This window comes from Cebus imitator, unplaced genomic scaffold (genome assembly GCF_001604975.1).
Source record: "Cebus imitator isolate Cc_AM_T3 unplaced genomic scaffold, Cebus_imitator-1.0 Scaffold362, whole genome shotgun sequence".
NCBI classification, from domain to species: Eukaryota; Metazoa; Chordata; class Mammalia; order Primates; family Cebidae; genus Cebus; species Cebus imitator.
This window is the reverse complement of record NW_016107677.1, coordinates 1,751,887-1,771,026: the sequence shown is the minus strand read 5'-3', so window position 1 is coordinate 1,771,026 and position 19,140 is coordinate 1,751,887. Positions and strand designations below refer to the sequence as shown.

Here is a 19,140-nt window from a genome sequence, read left to right as displayed (position 1 = left end):
TACTCCGGAGGCTGAAGCAAGAGAATCACTTGAACCTTAGAGGCCAAGGTTGCGGTGAGCTAAGATTGCACCACTGCACTCCAGCCTGGGCAACAAAAAACAACAAACAAAAAACAGGGCCCCATCCCGTCTCTCTCACCATATACAAAAATAAACAAAAAATGTGTCAAAGAAATAAACACAAGGCTTGAAACTACAAAAATAATGGAAAACTAGGAAAAACTCATTTGGTTGTTGATCTAGGCAAATAATTTATGACTAAGACCTCAAAAGTACAGGCAACAAAAACTGACAAATGAAACTTAAACTAAAAAGCTTCTGCACAGCAACAGAGAGAGTTGACAACCCGTTGAAGGGGAGAAAATATTTGCAAACTACGCATTGGACAGGGGACTAATATCCAGAATGTAGAAAGAACTCAACCTAACAACAACAACCCCTGCCAACAAATATTCCAGTTAAAAAGTGGGCAAAAGTCATTAATAGACACTTCTCAAAAGAAGACATACAAATGGCCAATAGGTATATGAAAAAATGCTCAACATCACTAAGCATCTGCAAAATGCAAATTAAAAGCACAAAGATATAATCTTGTGCCAGTCAGATTGGCTATTATTAGTAAAACAAAAAATACCAGATGTTAGTGAGAATTCAGAGAAAGGGAAACTCTCATATACTGTTGGCAGGAATATAAATTTGTACAAGCTTTATAGACAACAGTATGGAAGTTTTCAACTTCTAAAAATGTAACTACAACTTCATACAGCAGTTGCACTACTGGGTATCTCCCCAGAAAGAAATTAAAAAAAGATCAGGCTGGTCACAGTGGCTCATGCCTATAATCTCAGTACTTTGGGAGGCTGAGGTGGGTGGATCACCTGAGGTTGGGAGTTCACGACCAGCCTGACCAACATAGAGAAACTCCATCTCTACTCAAAATACAAAACATTAGCTGGGTGTGGTGGCACATGCCTGTAATCTCAGCTACTCAGGAAATTGAGGCAGGAGAATCGCTTGAACCCAGGAAGTGGAGGTTGCAGTGAGTTGAGATTGCCCCATTGCACTCCAGCCTGAGCAATAAGAGCAAAACTCCGTTTCAAAAAGAAAAAAAAAAAAAAAAAATTTCAAAAAAAAAAAAAAAAAAAAATCAATGAATCAAAAAGATATCTGCAATGACAAGCTTATTGCAGCACTATTTACAGTAGCAAACACATTGAATCAACCTAAGTGTCATCAATAGATGATTGGATAAAGAAAATTTGGCATATATATACAATAGAGTACTATTTAGCCGTAAAATATATGAAATTATGACTTTTGCAGCAACATGGACAAAACCGGAGGACATTATCTGAAATGAAATAAATTAGACACAGAAAGACAAATATTGTATATTCTCACTCATAAGTGGGCATAAAAATGTGTAGACATGGACATAGAGAGTGGAATGATAGACAATAGTGACTTAAAAGGGTGACAGGATGGGATGGAGTGGGTAAGGAGAAATTACTGAATAGGTATAATGTGTAGGATTTGGGTGATAGATACCCTAAAAGCCCTGACTTGATCTTTATGTGATGGATGCATGTAACAAAACTGCACTTGTATCCCATAAATTTACACAAATAAAAAATTAGAATATTTATTTGGCTCTCCAGTCTAGACCCATATCACTGATCTTTGGTTTCATCTACCAATTTATGACATTGTAACCTTAAGTTACTTTTAAAAAAGGAAGTTTTCACCTTTATATAGTAGGGTAAAAACCACTATTTTAACAGAAAATACATGAACTATTTTTAACAAAGTTTTTACACTCAACATTACTATTCCTAGGAATAAAGTTGAAAAATATTCCATATGGGAATGTAGTCAGTCAAAAATTGTGAAAGTAAAAACAATAAGTAAAACATTTTAGTAAGTGCTATAAAAATATATTCAAATGGCTTATCTTTTCTCTAATTCTGACCTCAGGTAGAAATTACTTTTGTTGTAAAATACAAATGATGTTTAAAATTAGAAAATTAAAAATAAATACCAATTACATGCCAAAGTATTTAAGTTTTTATGCATGTTTTGTATGGTATACTAGAATATCTATCTATCTATCTATCTATGTATCTATCTATCTATCTTTCTATCTACCTATATATATATTTAGTCTACAAAATTAATCACATGCCTAAGAGAGTAAGACATCCTACCTGCTTTCAAGAACCTAGTAGATGACACAAACACTTTAAAAGTCACAGAAGTAAATCTATTGCAATGATAAATGCAACAAAAGAGAGCTATCAGGATATAAGGTAACTTAAGAGAGGTTTGATTTAATAAGTTAGGCAAGAATGACTTCCTTGTAAAGGGATAGCTGATCTGGGATGAGTAGAGACACCTAGATAAATAGAAAGATGGCATACATAGAAACGTATTTAGAATAGAAAGCATATATAAAGAACCTGTGGCTGAAAGATGCAATATGACTGTGAGTGATTGATAGATTCAGATGGCTTGGCATGTGAGAATAAGGAGTAATATGAAAGGAAGACTGGGTAAAAAGCATTCCATGTAGAAACAACTTTCTGGGTATATAAACAGGCTCTGTAGCAAAATAAATTATTGAAGAAATGGGACTGATACTTGTCATTTGCAATGGAGAAGAGGGAAAAGAATGAGAAGGCTGATGGAAGGTAAGGCTAGAGAGATTGTGGTCAAATCATATAGGACATTGTAAACTATATTAAATGTATGCCTAGTGTTCTAATGTTGGAGCGATAAGCATGTGGGAGTTATTTATATCCTACTGCTCAAGGTCATTGCCAAGGTCTGATTACAAAAATTCAAAAAAGTGCAACCTCAGGCATAAATAAGTTAAAGGTATTGCCTTCGTTTTTATAAGAACAAGAACTTGGGAAGGATTTTAAACAAGCACAAATGTGGTGGGGGAGGTATGTTGAGTTCCCTTCATTTACACTCTATAATGTGATTTTTACCTCCCATTCACTGTGATTCTTACTTCCTTCCAAGGCAGAGTGAAACCCTAAGGTACAACACACTTCTGGTCTGCTCTCAATTAATCATGAACTCTATTACACCTAATCAATTCAAGATGATTCAGAAGGTACTAGAGTGTCTTGATATGCCTCTTGGTCTTGGTTGTGCATATTGAAAATCAATAGAGTACTATGGATACACAGGTTGCAAAATATTGGTCTGAATCAGTCATGACATTATTATATATCTTAAAAGTTACTTTTCTCAGCAAATTGCTTCTAATAGCTTGCTGATCTTTTTTTACTAATTCAAGTGAGGAACAGAAATATTTGACATTTCAACCTTCTAGGTAAACTTATGTTTTTGTTAACTGACCAATAAGAAAATTGGTCTCTGCTATGTTTTATTTAATATTTCCTGCTCTCCCTTGACTAAGAATTCCTTGAAACTAAAGTATGAGTCATATTTGTGTTTGAATCATAGCAATTAATGCAATGTCTGGCATTATATAAGGTCTTTATTTTTTGTCTATTAAATGAATAGAAATGATGTTGATGCAATTTGGGTTTTTAAATATGTTCTGCTGCAGAAATTCACCAGTTCTTAAAATGTCAAATCAATTCAATACATGTTTAATGAGCTACTACTCTGTACAAGATAGTGCTAGACAAGTATTTATAACTGACTCACAAATGTTTTCAGATGCTGCTTCTGTCAGACAGTTTCACTTTATCATGTGCTCTATTGTTCCTTCTGGTTCTGTTGAATATTTATGAGTAGGCATATATGCTGTGTAATGAACAAAGCTTCCTCTTTATTGGAAAAATAAAGGTGTATAACTTAGTTTCTGTTTCAAAGATATTTTTATTACATAAAAATATAATGTGATATGGGAAAAATGTATCTCTTGAGCAATTACCGATTAGTAAGTACTAAATAAGGATCTAAATAATTTATATACTCTATTTCTATTTTTAATATCTTTATGAACCTTTTGAGAAAGATCACAAGTTAGGCAACATTGTTCAGACAAGGTAAATAACTTGCTCCTTGTCATGGTGCATAAAGTATATAGTCAATAATTGAAAAGAAGATTCTTTGATTTACAATCTATGCTCTGATTCAAGTCTCGTAGTGGAGCAATTCTAGAGAAAGTAAGTGTAAATAATAACTAACTCTGCTTCATTTCCTATGTAAACATACCTTAATATGAAAATAATTTGAGTTGGAGGTTTCTCTCTATTAGGAAATTGGCACATTATAAATTATTCATTATTAACTTTGATAAATTTTAAAATATCAGGTAGTAGGCTTCTGGCTATTTCTGGCTATCAGGGTATGGCTGTGCCTGCATCAGATTCTAATTTTAAAAGGCCCAAAGTAACCACATAGCTATTGAACAGGGGAAACTGAGAAACTAGTTTAGAATTAAGACAGTATTTTAAGGGGCAGATGCATGCTTACTCTCAGTGGGAGCAAGGGGTTAAAACAATAAAAGGTTGGTGGGAGCCAGCTGTGGACAACAAGCTTTTTGTTGTTGTTGTTGTTTGTTTGTTTTTAACAAGTGTATGTTTCTCTTTTTTCTTTATGTTTTTAATTCTCTTACCACCTAATTCTCTGCAAACATATTAATAAAGATTTGATATAAATATTTGATATTTCAACTCAAGCTTCATTTTTTGGGCAGATTTAATTTTAATGTACCCCGATATAATAAAGCCTACTTATCTGTTAATTATGTAGTAAAACAGTGCTGATGAATAGTAAAATGCCTACATTGGAATTGGTTAGCTTCCTCTCACCACATTCAACAAAATTTTTCATGAATTACAGGTGTCATAATTATGTGTTGTTCAAAAAATAGAAAAAAATGTTTTTATAGTAGATAATCTGGGCTTTATTCAGAACCTTCAATAAAATAAGGCTTTTCACATATAATGTTGTATGCTTTATGATATGGGGCTATTACGTTATCTACCAGTCAGGGTGCTGAGTTATGGAAACCATGGAAAGGATCCTGTTATACTGAAACTGCTTTACCTAAATTCATTCATTTATAATTTAGAAATCCAATAATAAACTTGAGTTTTAGAATAATCTTGACACTGGAGGGAAATTGTTTATCTCAGTTCCTAAATGAATTATCCTGAGTTGCATAACTGATTTATATGGAAATAGATGTAAATATAATATAAATTATAGCTATTATCTGTTGACCATTTACTACATGCTAGGTGCTTTGTACATTGCATATCACAGAATTTCTATATTTTGGTGAAGAGGAGAGCAAAATTATTTACTCACCAAAGGGTTAAGTCATTTCTCAGCAAATGGAGAATAAAGGTTTAACCTCAAGCATTCTGTGTAGTATCTGTTGAATATATGAAAAGCATATGAAACCATACATATAATTCCTCAGTTATCTTTAAAAATTCTGAATGTTGTATTTTTGCCCTTGGTCTCTCCTACCTTTCCAATGTAGTAACAAAACTATATACATTGATCCTCCATTTGCTGATATGCAACGTGGTGATGATCTGACTCCTGAGCTTTTTTATGACTCTTTTTTTTTTTTTTTTTTTTTTTTTACATTTTTCTCACATTAGACTTGCAGGATATTCTCTTTATCCCCAGTAATTTAAAATTTAGAACAGTGTCCCTTAATGTCAGTCTTTTTCTTCCATTCTGCTAGGGCTTCCATGGGTTTCATCAATGTTGAAATTATGTGTCCTTCAAGTTATAGATTAACTCCAGTAATTACACGTAGTAGAAAGATGACTGTTTCCATTGTGGAAAGAATCACTGTAGAGGTGATGGTGGTGATGGCCCATCTGGGGCAGCCACTGCAGGCACACTGGCTGCAGTGGGGAAATCGTGGCTGGGGCTGCCCACTCTGTGGAGCCTAAATAGGCGGGAGCTCTGCCCCCTCCTGAGTTAGCAGGGTTGGAGCCCCATGCTCTCAGGCCCAGCCATGGCTCCAAATCGCGACAGCCCTGTGCTCTTGGGGTCTGGGAAACCCCCTTGTCCCCATAGGCTGAGAAGTGCCTGTTTTTGTTCCTCCTCACCCCTGGCAACTGCTCCCATTTCAGAGCAAAGTTGAGGTTGATCCCCAGTGCTGCTGCAACCCAGATGGTTGTGCACATTGTTGGCAAGGCACTGACATGCCAGCTCCCTGCTGCCTTGGCCCCCTCCAGACATTGTGCAGCAACGAGCTCAGGGAGGGAAGCCAGTGGATGCCAAAGATGGCTCGGCATCGACCTGTAGGCACCCCTCCACGCAAACAAACTGGCTGCTATAGATGGCATGTTCATTGCAGCAGGAAGTAGACAAGCTCCTGGGAGGAAAGGGGTGGGTGCCTAGTGAAACCCAACCTTTATCCAGGGCCAGCCAGAAACCTGGGGAGTGGTGGGGGCTGCCAATTCCAGGGGAAGCCATGGCCCAGAGTCAGAACTTGTGCTTTTTCTGGGCCTAGCCATGGCTGCCCATGAACCAATCAGCATGCACTTTCTCCTTTCTCAGCTTATAAAAACACCAGACTCAGTCAGACACAAACAGATGTAAGGACCATCAGCTGCAGGAAGGAGGTACCCATTTCAGGTCTCCTCAACTCATTGGATGACCTGCCTGCAGAAAGGAGTTACCCACTGTTCTGTCATTCAGTGAGACTCCTCTCTGCCTTGCTCATTCTCCAGTTGTCCTCGTATCTCATTCTTCTTGGACACAGGACAAGAACTTGGGACCCACCAAATGATAGGACTGAAAAAGTTGTGACACAAACATCTGAAATATACCCTCCCACTCATCACATTGCAGGTGATGAGAGGAGAAGAGCTGTGGCCCTTCTGGAAGTCCGGACCCTGGAAACTCAAGAAGGAATATTTTGTGGCCAATACTATGATTTTAGTTTTAAGGTCTGTAGGCATATCTTGTATGTAAGCAGTGTTTATACAGAGCAAGACTAAACAGAGCATGAGATAGGTTTTAAATAGAGTAATTTAAAATCCATGAAAGACAGCTCTATATTAGGGACGGTATTTAGGAAGGAATAAGTTGTTTGAGCATGAGAAGAATTTAGCAGGCCTGGTGAGGTGGGTAGCTCCTTTCACAAAGAGGATGAACTCTAAGCCCACTTCCAAACACTAAATCAGAAAATCCCAAGTGCCACTGTTGGCTTATTCTGAGATCTGGAATTGGGGGAACATTTGGGAACCTGGCCAGCCACCTGAAGGTTGCAAAGTACCTATAGGTCAGACTATGTATTCCAGTAAGGTCTATAGTTTAAAAAAGTATGATGTATGAATGGTCATTTGTTTATTACTAGCATTTTATAAATTGATTTTGAATGCAGAGTAGTGAAGAGATAGCAATATCTTCCTTCTAGCCTATAAGCAGTTTTGACCCTCTATTAGTTGCTTTGCAAAACAAATATACAAATTACAGATAGCCTCTGGCAGAAGAAAACAATTTCTTGTTATCTCTTGCATTTTTGCAATGTCTACTTAGTGATCTAACCTGGAAAGAGCCAGTGTATTTTCCAGGTCTACAGTTTCAAACATGGAGTGACAGAGATGAAAAATAAATATGCCAGCTATTTCACAAGGCTTCAGTCATACTTATTTGTTATTTGTCTTGGCAATACATAAAGTTCCCATAGCTATTAGAGTAATCATTTACCTTTGCTGAATTCACGGATTAAGGTGAGTAATGTGTTCCTGGACAACAGTCAATCAAGATCTGGTATAAGATCATTAATTTATGTTGCCAGGCTACAATGTTGGGAAAGGTGGCTGTAATTTAACCACTTAAAAAATGGCTAAAGGAGCACCCAGACATTTTCTATTTTGGTGACCTATGGTTGTAGGAGTACACTGTTACTGAATTTTTCCAGGTAAAGTGTAGTGGAAGATGCATTACCTAATATCAGCTAATAGTAAAACTAGCAGAAAGGTACACAAATTTAAAGGAAGGTTATTTAACAAAGTTTGACAGAATAACACATGTACCGAAAGTTATTCTAGCCCTATATTGCGAAAAACGAGGAGGTCCTGAAAAAAGGCTGGAATAATGTAAGATTTAAATGAATTGAAAAACAACTGCTGTTGACAGATAATCATGAAACAAAAATGAAACAATTGATTTTAAAATAAATATACTGCAATATCCTCAAATGTAAGGAGAAATAAACTTACTCTACATGTTACATGTATAGCACTAAACATTGAAAACAACTCTTAGAATTCTTTAGGATGTCTATAACTGATTTCCGACTAATTGTTGAATCTACTACAAAGGTGAAATAACACAATCATTAGTATTTCAATTGGTTTCTCACTGTCTTTCATGTGTAAACATTAAAATGTCTGAAGCAATGTTTTGTGCACAGAAGATTTGGTATGAATAACCCCCATTTTTGGTATAATACAAAGTGGTTGTGTTCATATGCTCCTCATCAAGATCTGAATTCAATTTTAAGTTTCAATGAGACTAGCGTTGTTCCAAACTCGTCAAGATGAAGGGAGTCATTCTTGATTTTATCTAATTTGGGTTACATGAGATAAAATACAAGGAAATTGAAATGAATGAAAAAATGCCAAGTGAAGTTGTAAGATTTTATATTAGGAACAAAGCAAAACATATTTCTAAGAAAGCAAGTAAAGTGTCTTTAGTTAAGGAGCAGTATGAATACCCAAGATACCATTGCTCAGAGCACACGGTAAAAAACAAATCCTTCTACTCATTGATCTCTAGGTTTTTTACAAAGATTAACCATGACATTCAAAGAAAACTTAGTCTAAAAAACTTACGTTTATGTTAAATTGGGGTATCTTTAATAAGTTAATGTTTTCAACTTTGCATTTGAAAACAGGATGCTGAATCACTAAAATAGCAATTGCTTCTTATTTTCATGTCTAAGAATTTGTATTTTTTAACATAGAAGCAGTAAGACTTTTCTTCATCCTTACTAAATCACTTTCTCTTACTCCAGAGTAAAATTTACTGATGTATAAACACAGTTAAACATCTTGGAGCTATCCATTCTCAGGAAAGAAAGGTGATATGGCCTAATAATTCTAAGCATTTTCAAAATTTTTATCTGCATAGAAAACAGAAATAAATATAATATACTGAAGCTGCCACAAAATAGATTTAAGGTAGACGTAGAGAACAAAATGACAGTGCAGATGACTAAGTATAGAAAAGGAATTCAAATGGGGTCAATAAATAGATATTCTTATGAGGTTTAGTTATACCTAGGACTTAGTAGACGGAAAACGCAGTTCTTAAATCTCTCTTATTGTACAGTGAGTTATCATTGCTACATAGTCACAGTTATTTTGAAGACTAACTTTGCATTTTTTAAAAGCAACATAAGACTTTGTGGAAACAAAATAAAAACCATTTATTATAAATAGACTAACCTCTGAAATAAATTTGAGATGAAACATTGGAATTTGTGTTAGCAAACATACAATATTTTAAAGTTCTGCCTTTTCAATAGCTTCTGTTTTTCAATAGGTTTTAATAATATCTATCTTTCATGGTTTATTCTACTAAAACTGAAAAATTACCTAATTATAATCATTCATATACATAAGCTATATACTTTACTTAATTATGGAAATTACCTAATTATGATCATTCATATACATAAGTTACTTATACACTTTATATATGATATTTTCTTAAAAAAGGATAAACTAGTGTATTAAGTGTTGGTGGCCATATAAATAGAGCTGCCATCTTGTGGATAACTAGGTAATGGGCCAGTCAATTTTGCAAGAGGTAGTAGAATGCTGCTCAAGAGGAGATAGTGATGTTCACAACAGTTTTAAACTTCTTTAAATTCTTAAGTCCTGCCTATCAAATTATCACTTGAAGGACATGTTCATCTTTCTGAAGTTAGTAATAAACTAAACCTTATTAATATGTAGGTTGGGAAACATTGGAGGATGGTTTCTCCAGTTTAATTAGCCTCTAGTGCTGATTTGTTTTGATAATATAAATAATTAGTTTCGCCACAAAATTGATGTAACAGAAATACTTCTCAGGCAATTAAATATTGCAATGATTTCCGCTCCTGGGAAATATATAGTATGTAAGTACCACAATAAAATTGAGATGTACTTGGCTTAAACTACAAAACATCTTCAACTTGATTTGTCAAAAATATTGTATTGATTCCATGTTCTTCTTATTAGAAAACATTCACTAATATACATTTATTGAGAATGAAGCCTAAATGAATGTCTATAGAGTATTTTGCCACCTCATATTAAGCTTTTACACGCCACTAAAGTTAAAATATTTTATGTTCTCTGAACTCACAAATGCCAGTTGGCCATTTTAACTGGAGGAATATAATAAATAATGAGACAGTGTTGGTAAATTCACTCTCAAATGCGGTGTTTGTTATTATCCCTTTATGAAATTAGAGCTATATGCAGTATTTTACTCCTCTACATGTATATATTAAATAGAATATTCAAGAAGTCACACCATTCTTTCATTTCTCTTGCAGTTTCTTAATGTTTTAACATGTTTACATTTAGAATTTTTTTTACATCTTGTAATCAGGTTCTATTTCTTAATAATATTGTTTTAGGATAGTAGAAAACATTTGTATGTCTTATCATCAATGTTCTCATCACATACAGACTATCTTATTTTTGACTATAACCCAGATACATGTGCAGACTGATGTTCAAGTATCATCAGGCTTTTTTCCAAAGGACATTCTGCAAATAAATTACTGAAAGTCCTTGACATTTAGTATCTCTGCTCTTCCAAAAGAAACACCACTAAAGAATTACAAAAACATTTTATAAATTCCACTAATTATTACTTTCCAGTGATTTCTCCCCACTGTAAGGGAATATATGTATATATTTCTGTACTTATATATAAAATACCAATTTGGAGTAATAAAACTTATATGCATATATGCCCTGTTATGTCCTATATTTATCTGAAACATTCCTGCATGTATAGATGTAATCATTTAAAACTAAAATATAAATTATGTCCTAATGATTTACAACAAAATTTGAAACTTAAGACTTATTCATTATTATAGGCCAACATTAATATGAAGTATTTCTAGTTCGTTATCTTTCTTTCCTATCAATTTTCCTAGGAATTAAAGTGTAAGCCAATAATTTTATTAATTTTTAAACAATTCAAAATTTAGGTATGAAATTTTCATATGTAATAAGTGTGCACCATCTTGTGTAATATTTAAGCATTGAAATATACATTCTTAAAAAATCTCATTGACATATTTTAATAATAAAAAAACAGCATTCTTTACTAAGTACCATACTCACTTATAAACAAATTTTGTGTAGGATATAGGTAATTGATACAAAATGCCTATACATTGATATCTGTGGGAATTGACAGATAAATAAATAAACAAATCAAACGAACTAAAGTGCCTGCTGAACACTAGGAGTATTTAAGTTTCTCACTCTTTATATTGCTTTATTTCTCTAGGCACATTATATGTGACATTCTGTCACCCAAACAAATGCAAAACAAATAAGAGAGGTTATGATTTGTGTGCATTAAGTCACCAAAAAAATACATTCACCTTTAAAAATTAACTCAATGTGTATATATATATACACATACATATCAGTATGTTTTCTACATTAACAGGATATAATCTAATTTGCTAGCTTTCTATCTGTCATTAAATATTTATACCATTAAAATTTTACATTATCTATGCAATATAGGATTATATTTTATTGTAGAAATAATTTTTTTCTGCTTGCCATATCCTCTTAGCAATTATAATATCTTAGTTTTATCATTTGTCTACCAGAAATACAGCTAATATTCCCATTGTCCAAATTCATCTTTCTGATCTGTAATTCAATTTTATGTCACTTTGCATGGCAATGAATTTTTTTATACACATTTTCATCTAAACTGCCATGCTTTTAGGTGGAATTAATTGAACAGTGTCTTTCACGTTGGCCCAAAGTACATTTTGACAAATAGTCTTCTTGAGTTTAGTATCTTGCACTTGACTAATCATTAAACTCCAAATTATTCTGAGAGGGGTAACAGTTAAAAAAAAAAAAAGAGAGAGACTATTAAGTCAGTGATATAAATCAAGCTAATTTGAAACATTATTTTCAAATTGAAATTTTAAGAGTTTAAGATAATATTTATATAATTATCTTGAGAACACTAAAGTAATTCTACATTTTGAATCTTCCAAGTGTCTTTGAAATGAACACATTTGATTGTTTTATAACAACAATAATATTAATTGTATCTTACATTTTTGTAATACTTTTTTATTTTTTATAACAAGCTTCTATACATTGTCTCATCTCTATATCTTTATTGTTTTTATTATTTTTTTTTCTGTATGTAGCATTACCATTCTTAGTCTATACATAAAAGATGTTAAATTACTAGAGTTTTTACAGATAGTAAGTGGTGGAGCCAGAACTGGAGGCTGAATCATTTCGACCCTAGTCTAGAATTCTTGCTCCTATGTCACATACTAACTCTACTCAGAGCAACCAAATAAACTGACTATCATAAAAGTCAGAACTTGGGAGGAAATATGAACATATGAAAGTGTCTTTTCATATATTATCAACTTTTTGAATTCTCATTGAGGCCATTGAGTAAAAATAATTTTCTGTCACTGGAAATGCAGAGGGAGTATAACAAGTATTTGCCCTGAATCCATTATTCAGAAAGAAATGAAATAACATAAAGGCATGCAAGTGCACTCCTGATGACTTTTCTCTCCCTAAAGTTGGGGTGGTTCAAGTGAATTTTCCTGCTCTTTCTCCAGGTGCTTGCACTGTTTGCATGCTGAGCTGTACAGCTTTCAAAGGGCTTGCCCTGGGTTATGGCTGGGCTAGATTTAGAAGGAACTGGTCATTGAATAGCTCTGGTAATTCTTGCATCTCACAGTTATGCGGTTGACAGCTCCTTTTGGTAGGGAAAGCTTGGGCATATTTCAAGATGATTGTAGTTTTGTCCCTCTGGCAGCAAAGCTGCTGCAACCAGCTTAGCCCATTATCCTCCTCTCCCACTGGATTTAAGCCTGGGGAGAAATCTGGGGCTTTTGTCATGATAGAAGGTAAGAGATGGATAATTATTCCCCGTGTGTGCTCAAAGAGAACAGCACTATATCATAGAGCAGCTTTCAATTACTGAAATGGGATTGTCTGAAGTTGCAGTGACTTATAAATTACTCTTTGTAAAAACCAATATTTAACATTATTATTTTAGCGATGTGCTTTTAATATCTCATTCTTTAAGGTTTATTACACAAAACTTTGGAGATAGTGTTTAACACTCAGAGAATAAAATGCATTCCCATTTTTGTGTTTTTATTAGATTTAAAAACACAAATGGCTGCTCTGAAAAAATTGATTAAAAGCTTCACTGTACAATTGTTTACATTATAACTTTTCTCATCTTGACTTTCTTAAATCTTAGGGGCTAGTACTGTAAAATCAATACAAAGTAATTACAAAATTTAAAATTCCAGATGTTGTGATTATATACATTTTGTCCTTTAATATCAATTTTTTCAAATACCTTTTATAAACACTGTTACTTAACACATTCAGAAAATAAAATTTTCACTAATTTGATTAATTAATTAGGTAAATCAGTCAGCATATTTAGAGGGCAATATTTTCAGTTTGTGATCTTTCAGGAGCTCAGCATTACTTTCACTCCCCTTTTAAAGCAGAAATTATAGTCAGAAATGAGCATTTCAATTTGCAGCTGACAGTTTAGGGTTAAGATATGATTCCAGGTAACAGAAGCCAATGAGAGTACACCCAGTTGATGTTTGTGACATCATCTTCCAGTCGGAGTACATAGAAGAGCTGAGGTAGCGTTCAGTTTCAGCACAGTGCCATTATGATGGATGTTTACATCTCTTCATTGAGAGCCAATTATCTCGCTTTTGTGTGAGGCCCAAGGATCACTCATGCTGCCAGGCTGCACAGAGAACTGTTGGATCTAGCTGAACGAATTGTTTTCTCTATCTCTGGTAAGATCTTCTTCTGTTTTACCTTCTCTTTTAAATTAAAGGTAGATGTGTCTTACAGAGGAAATAGTATAAGGGTCAAAGAGGATTACTATCTGGTAAGCTTTTATTCAGCAATATTTATCATTATTTAAAGGACTATGGAGTTAGCAAAATAAATTGAAGAAAAGAGCTTGCTAACATGTACCTGACAAACTAATTTGCAGCAGAAAATGAATGGCAGGTAAATTCAGCTTTGCTTTAGAAAAAGGAAAGTAACTGCTATCATAAGACCACAATTTTGAATATGTTTTTAAAACTACATATGTTTATGTATATCATTCTGTTTCATTTCTCTATATTTTTCTATTAGCAGTAAAGAATAGTGGTAGAAATCATCAATCAAGCACTGTTGCTATAGATTTAAAATGAGTCAAAGTTTCTAATTGTTAAATGGCAGTTCTTTGGGACAGTTTTCCAAACTTGTGTCTATACAGGGAAACAAAATTTATAAGTGAGCAAAGGCTCTGGCTTCTGAAATAAAGTTGTAGGACTTTACATTCATATTTACCATTTAAATCTAAGAAAATAATAATAATGAAAAATTTTAAGAAAGAGTTTAAGGGCTTCTTTCTGGAATTAAGTGATATTAAAATCATTTATTGCATATTTGTTATGCTTTGTAGTACATAATAAAATACTTTCTTTTATGTAGCCACAAAATATTTAAATCCTAAAAATGTATATTTATATTATTTAATAATTTGTCAGTAGTAACATTTATGCCTGAGGATCTGATTACATAGTAGCAAAACAAATATGTTTACAGCTGTTGAACTGCTGTGGATAGGTGATTGAATGTGACAGAGAAACTGAAAAGTCACTATACTAAAAGCTTTCAATTGACTAAGAATGTTCACATGCTAATGAATGAAGAATTCAAAAATACTTTTATCCCCTCAAACGTTGTCTATTATTATGATATAAAGTAGCACACTGCTGTTATTTTAAAGTTGAATGCAGTTATTTATGAAATAAAGCCACAGAAAAGTATAACTAACTGTTATTTTATTTAACATGCTCTTTTATTTTAATAGCATCTCCATTCCTCCTAGGGTAATAAAACTTTTGAATAATAGGTTGTTCATCAAGGTTTGATGTGCTTATGCTTTTTAGATTTATTTTTACTCCATCTTTAACATAGGACATTTCTGTTTTTTGCAAACTAGTAATTTTGATAATTAAAATTCAGGATTTGGAGATTCTACAGTTGTGCTTTAAGACAGCAGGGGTTTCTCAGCTATGTCACACTCTGTATCTTCTGCTAGCCCAGTCCTGTTTGGCAGCTCTAAACATTATTGTCGTTCAAACTGTCTCCTTTAGTCAATTCAGGTCTGAACAAAACTAAGTTTATAGAAAGTGTCAGATGTGTATTCATGAAACCTAAACAAGTGAGCTTAATGTCTCAGTTACAACAATATATAATCAACAAAACCTCAAAAAGCTTCCAATACACATCTAGAGTTAATTTTTTGCTCAGGAAAATTTAGGTTGGTATATTCTGTGAATTTCAAAATTTAAAGGTGAAATCTAAAAGTTTTGATAATATGAGCTTGAAAGCATAATGATTCACTGCTTTGAAATCAAGTGTGTGTGTGTGTGTGTGTTTTTCTTTCCTTAAGTACTCTAGAGTGGAGTAGAAAAACCCAGTGGTATTGACTATGTCGTTTTCACATGTGATCGAACTTAACTAAGGGAAAAGCATTTGTCTCCTAATAATTAATTCTCAAAAAATCTATTTATATCATTATGTCAACAATGAAGAAAATCTTATTCAGCTAATAAATGATCTAGACATTTAAATAGTATTTTTTTTCTGTGTGTGATTTCTTCTTTCAGTATTAGCTTTGTTAGTCCCAAATGTACTATACTGATGGTGATTGCAAGTGTTAAATAGCTTATCTTCTTATTTTCCTTTGGACAACTTTGTACAATGCAAGTACACATATGATCTACATGGCTGATCAATTTCATTCATTTCACAAAAAGTTTTTTTTTTTAATTTTATTTTTTAATTTAAGAGAGGACGTCAATGAGATCATAGCAATTTCCTATACCATAAAGTCCCTAGGAAAGTTCTCAGTGCAGGATGACATAAATAAATGATGTGTGATGCTACATGTACTGCTGTGTTCTCCACTTCCTTTGAAATACATACGTTCTTTGTCTGACTTAAGTAACCAGTATTAAGAAGAGATGGAAAACAATAGACAACCATGAAAAGATTCTTATTAACTCTTCTGAAGTTCTCTGAATACTCCATATTCTGGGGGTGATATTTTTTTTTTCTTTTGAAAATTACTCCTCAAATTATGGTTTTACCTATTGCAAAATAATACTCAAAATAATAATTTAGTTCAGTGTAAGCCCCTTTATTAATTTCTTGTAATGGTTGAATGCACAATACTGCTTGGTTTTTTAGTTCTCTTTTCAAGCCCTTGAATGATCATGAATTCTATGATTGTCTTGACACTGAAATTCTGGGCATTTCGGGCCAATTTTTTACAAAGCCAAAAAAATATAGTGACTATGATGTCATCTTGGACAACTTGGACTTATTGTGTGAATGTCTGGATATTTAGGTATATGTTTTAGGTGCATAAATATAATTTTTTTTTATTTTAAAGTTTAAAGAATCTTTTTATCAACATTGTGTATATATAATTAATACTTAACAATTGGTATGTGATAAAGTAATTGATATTATGCAACTGAGGAAACAGAGACTAATAATTTGTAACTTGTTCCCAAAGATCACCCAGTCAGTAAGTCAGTAAATGGAGGAGCTAGGACTCAGAAACAGGTTTACAAATTTCAGTGCCCCAAATCAAACCATTTCTCTTTCTTTTTCTCTTTCTTGTTTTCTTTCTCTTTCTCTCTCCCTCCCTCCCTTAATACAGCTGGTTATCTAATCACCATCAACAAAGTGCATCTTGAGTATCAACTCTGTGCCAGGCATTCTTTTAGGTACTTGGCATTTATAACTGAATGATGTAAAAACATTCTTGTTCTTGTATATGTTATCTTTTTTTTTCTACTGAAAAACTCTCATCTTTAATTGTAGAATGTATTTTAAGGTGTGGTAAAATAAAATAAAAAACTTTCTGGGAAATAGGAAGCATGAATTAAAGGATAAACTAATTTGCATTTCTTGTGTGTCTTTAAGTTCTCAGGTATGTTCTAATATAAAATAGATTTTTATATACTTTGTATTTGGGTTTTGTGAAAATGTCTATCAATTATTTTATAACTCATACTTGGTTCTAAATGTGATAACTGCAATATTATAAAAATAAAATAATTTGTGATAGATTCCAAAAACAGTTTCAAGCATTTTTGGACAAATTTATCTTGTATTTATAACATATGTTCAAGCAAGTTAGCTTTATTTTTGTTGTCCATTTTACAATAAATTATTTGCTGGTAATAGTATGCTGAATTTATAGTTGTTTGACTTTGGACAGGGTTCTTTATCATATAAGAATAAAAAAATTAATTAAAAACCTTAATATCTCCCAAATGATAGTAGTTTGTGTTTGAACAAGCAAACTAGAGACAAACTACCTTTTAAGACCAATTTATTTCAGTATCTTGGTAGATACTAATACTAGTTCCCAGGACAATGGCACCAAGAGTGATATTTATTCCCTATTGAACTTACTTACAGATACTCAGTGATTTAAAATAAATAAAAAGCCTAAAATACAACCTCCTCAGAGGAAAATCAATCTGTACATAGAACCTATCAGTTGAAGATAAACCATTTTTAGATAGTATCATTTAATTAGCCACTGAAGAATCTATCTAGTGACATACAAGTAAATTGTACAACAAAAGTTACTAGAACACACTTGATTTAGCACAAAATATTTTACTCTTGTGCTATTGCATAATAAAAAAAAAAATAGCCCTGAAGTTAGTCCCTTTAGTAATGCCTATTTGAAGTATGCAGAATGAGAGAGTAAAATTAGAATTCAGTAGTTAAAAGTATGAATGTGATTTTTTTATCTGCATTCAATCTATGCCTCAGAAGCTGTGGCATAGGAATGTGCCCTTTTCAGGGATTAATAAATTGTAAATACTTTTCCACTTCTTTCAGAATTAGTCAGAGAAGCTTGTTCACATTAGAAAGCTGTGTAAAGCAAAAATATAATCTATATTCATATTATAATATATAATCTAGATTATAAATATAATAGCTCTAGCTATTAAGCAGTAGATATTTTTTCAAGAAGTTTTACAAGGCAATAGTCCTTGGATTTAGCTATTTTTAACTACTTATATCTACAAATTAATTTTAGTAGTGTTTTTGACGATAAAATATAAACTGACAATGGTCCTTTTTAATGCTAAATTCTGCTAAAAGCAGAGAATTGATTGTTCAGTGTTTGATACTGGTTTCAGTGGCATGGAACTCAGCATAACATATGGGTTCTCCATGTAAATTTTCACAAGTTTCACAAGTTCTCTACCTGTGTACCATGGCATATCATGAAACTCTCAAGTGTATATCATAACATTTAGATCAATGAGGAAAAAGCATTTTTCCCAAAACTGAATATACATATTGGCACTGCAAAGTCAGTCAGATAAACTGTTGAGCTGAGTGAAACCAATAATATGGAGAACATAATACAATTTTCTGTGATGAGAGGCAAGTTGCAAAGTTAACTTCCAGCAACCTCCCTCAGTTTGAAGTATAGAATACGCTATGATCAGATTAGCAGACAGTTTTGTTCAGCAGAGCAAGAAAACAGCAGATGCTTTTAAAGAAATTTTCTTGTTTGTTTGCATGTACTTGTTACATGTAAGAATATGGTTTCTGGGACCAGACTACCTAAATACAATTTCTTGTTCCACCATTTTCAGATGTCATGCCTCCATAATAAAAAATAGGGGAAATAAAAGTCCCGACTTCATAAGGTGGTCGTGAAAATTTCATGAACTAATCTTATAAACAGGGAGAACAGTACCTTGCATATAGTAAATGTTCAATTAGTATTGCCTCTCTCTTGTATTTTCATTGTTACTGACTTGCTTGGTATTGTGTGGATGTGTCTTTTTTTTTTTTTTTT

General features: G+C 32.9%; 1 protein-coding gene across 7 annotated transcripts in view; it reads left to right on the top strand.

Annotated features, from left to right (window-relative positions):
- Positions 1–19,140, top strand: part of MGAT4C (MGAT4 family member C) — a 769,261-nt gene that overhangs the window by 490,997 nt on the left and 259,124 nt on the right. For 2 of the 7 annotated variants that reach the window (XM_037730811.1, XM_017506832.2), the window contains exon 1: positions 13,668–14,029. The exons of the other annotated variants lie outside the window; for them this stretch is intronic. The gene's annotated coding sequence lies outside the window, so the exon portion shown is untranslated. Of the gene's footprint in view, positions 1–13,667; positions 14,030–19,140 lie in introns of those variants that run through there. 7 annotated transcript variants of the gene reach the window in all.